General features: G+C 51.3%; 1 protein-coding gene across 1 annotated transcript in view; it reads left to right on the top strand.

Moving 5' to 3' along the window:
• Positions 1-1118: 1118 nt before the first annotated feature.
• LOC104165441 (excitatory amino acid transporter 4-like) overlaps positions 1119-2952 on the top strand; it is a 21081-nt gene continuing 19247 nt past the window's right edge. The window contains exon 1 of the mRNA XM_009705080.1: positions 1119-1282. The gene's annotated coding sequence lies outside the window, so the exon portion shown is untranslated. The remainder of the gene's footprint in view (positions 1283-2952) is intronic.

The raw sequence follows: 2952 nt of genomic DNA, 5'->3' as shown, positions 1-2952 counted from the left end.
GGTCTAGTGCTCCTCTTCCCACAGAGTCTGATGGGGACGTAGGGCTCGGGGATTTCAGTTCCAGGACTCTGTCAGATGAGCCTGACACTGACTTTGACCTATCCCTTGCTGGGTGAGTTCAAACTTTGTGGCAAGTTCTAGCTGCAGACACAATGCATCGCTGTTGGTATGCTGAACCTGGAGCATGCGGCAAACCCCCTGCACTGGTGCCACCTGAATTAAGGAGAAGGCTACTGTCAGGAAACAACGGATGTGTCCCCTGTGAGTCATGTCTCTGGTAGGAATAGAAAGAGAGGTGCTGTTGTGACCTTGGTGCTGGGGCTTGGTTTTTTGCACATAATTTCTCACTGCCCCATTCAGAGGCCAGCACAGGGTGTGTGGTGCTCACACCTGCAACCTGATGTGTTTTTGGCATAGTGCATTAATAGAAATTTTGAAATGCCAGGCTTATACCATCAGGAATCAATATTTAAGAGATCAGTGAGTAAAGACAGTGGAAGTTTTGCCCGCTTCCTTGAAAGCAGTCTGGCTCCCGGACAGACTGTATTGCTAACGTATTTCCTTTGTACACTCAGTGAATTGATTCCTCCTTGTGACTTGCCTAATACACCAGCGGGAAATTACAGTGATTCGGCTGAGGCACAGACACATGTCCATCCCCTCCATCCCCTCGGGCTGATCTGGACAAAGCACAGGGTGTGGCTGGATCTCTGAGGTCCAACTTACACAAACTGGACTGGAGAAGAACCTGCCCGTTCAGGGTATCCAGCTGTGGCTGCTGGATGGATTTCTGCATGCAGCCATCCCCATGGAAGGAACAGACTGAGGGGCAGGAGTGGGATGGGGATGAGGTCTGGTTCTCGTTTAACAGCTTGCCCTGCTCTCTGTTACTGCGAGTTCTCTTTGCAGCTTGTGTGAGAAGGCAGAAGAAAGTGCAAAAACACTGGTAGTGTTAAATCCAGTATGGGCTACATGCAACATCATGGTGACAGGTGCTTTCTGTTCTCTGGTCTCCTGCAATCATCGAAGATTTTTTCAGTCTCCTCCTACATGCCACTCCCCCACCCCCTACTGCCATGTATCCTGAGCATATTACAGTCTTCCTTTCCTCTCTCAGGAGGTACTGCTCAGAGCTCGCTGCTAACGCTGTACCTTTCTGAGGAGAAAATACTGCATCCTGCCTTTGAGCTTAAACAATTAAAGAACGAAACAACTCAGAATAATCCCCCAAGACGAAAAACACCCGCTGACCTTCCTGCTTGACGACTGGCACTTGTTCCAGGTGAGTGGTTTTGTCAGCAAATCTGAATGCATGAATAAGAGCGCTGCCAGGTCCAGGGGCTGAAGCAGGACAGGAGGATGGCAGATTTTCTTGGGTGTATGCATGTGAGAGCAGCAGGGATGGCTCTCACCCTGCTTTAGGACAGAGTACTGCCCAGAGGGGAGTGCTTTAAAAGTGGGACTGTATGTTCTGGGCTGGGGTGAAATGCCTGGTGGGCAGCTAGAGAGGGAGACAACCTTACCATAGGACCTTAGCATGAGTAGGGAGCAATGGGGAGAGCGGCACTTGTCGTCCCAGTATCAGACTTATTCCCAAACCAGCTGATCAGCTGGTGATCACTTTGTCATTGTAGAGCTTAGCTGGGCTGAAATTCCTGCCCGTTGTAGGTTCTTCTTCCCTTAGCTGGTGCTCTCTTACAGAGATGGGTCAGTGGCCAGACCCTGGGCAGATCCATGCTCCTCCTGGGTCCCTTGTCGTGGTAGGAGTTGGCTGGGGGGGAGCTGGCTGCCAGATAGCAATCGGAAAATGGAGATGCCCTAGCGGTTCACTGAGCAGAAAGCCCTGCCAGGGGCTGCTATAGCAACACAAAGATGGCTGAGTTCACCCCAGTTGGGCTTGTGAATGAAAATTTTCAGCGTAGGCACTTTGGCTGCATTGCTTTCAGCTCATACTTCCCTTCCCAAGGGCACGCAATGGGCCAGGCTGCAAAGGCTCCAACAGCATGAGGAGTGAGGATGCCTCCAGCAAGGGAGTCCATGACCCCTCTCTGTCCTGGTCCTCAGGACTGAAAAAACCCGGCTAATAGCACAGTGGCTGGATTCAGTGCTCCGGACCTACCGATGGGGGAAAGTGAGGCAGGAGCGGAGACATCCACTCCTCCTTTGCCATCCTTGCAAAGATGGTCCCTGCAAAGCACCTGTTTTACTCAGCTGGTGTTGGAGGGACTGTAGCTTCCTACTCTGGAGTGCCAATAATCTGCACAAAAGCAAGTAGGACTTGATAGCTACTAACTGCAATTGTCAGGCCACTGAGCAGAGCCCTGAGGGTGAAGCATGGCCCTGCCTGCCTTCCCTTGAACAGCCTGGGACATCCCTTCCTTGCAAGCACTGAGTCTTTCCTCGCTCCACACAAGGATGAGCTATTTAACTTCTGCCCTCTCACTGCGTGACCCAGCACCAGAAGCTTTCCACCTTGGAAAGACTCATATAGCTTTCTCAGTGACCTCTAGCCTTGCCCCTCCATATCTACCTAGCTTGTGCAAAGCTCTTCCCAACTCCTCTCCTTCTGCAGAGATTCCTCCCTCTTCTCCCCCTTAGGGTGCTTCCCTGCTGCTACCTGTGGAGACTTCCCTCCTTGAAAATCCTGCTGGTTTTGATGTTGAACATAACAGCAGAGTTTCCTTGGAGACAAGAGAAACCGTGGACTCAAAAGTGCTGATTATTCACAGTTTCTGCCTGGCTTTCAGCAATGGAAAAAAAAGAGAGTTGAGTTAGCAGACGGAAGAGGGAGCGTGGGGTAGCCGTTGTCAAGGCGGGGATGCCTGACTCTGTTATGCTTTTCCAGTGCCATCCCTTTAGCAGCAAGGCTTGCCCAAGTGCCACGCTCTGTGCCCATGCCAGTGGTGTGATACTACACATTGTACTAAACACCGCTGCTTTGGCATTGTATTG

This window comes from Cariama cristata, unplaced genomic scaffold, assembly GCF_000690535.1.
Source record: "Cariama cristata isolate BGI_N322 unplaced genomic scaffold, ASM69053v1 scaffold1468, whole genome shotgun sequence".
NCBI lineage: Eukaryota > Metazoa > Chordata > Aves > Cariamiformes > Cariamidae > Cariama > Cariama cristata.
The sequence above is the reverse complement of the archived record's forward strand: the minus strand, read 5'-3'. Positions and strand labels throughout refer to the sequence as shown.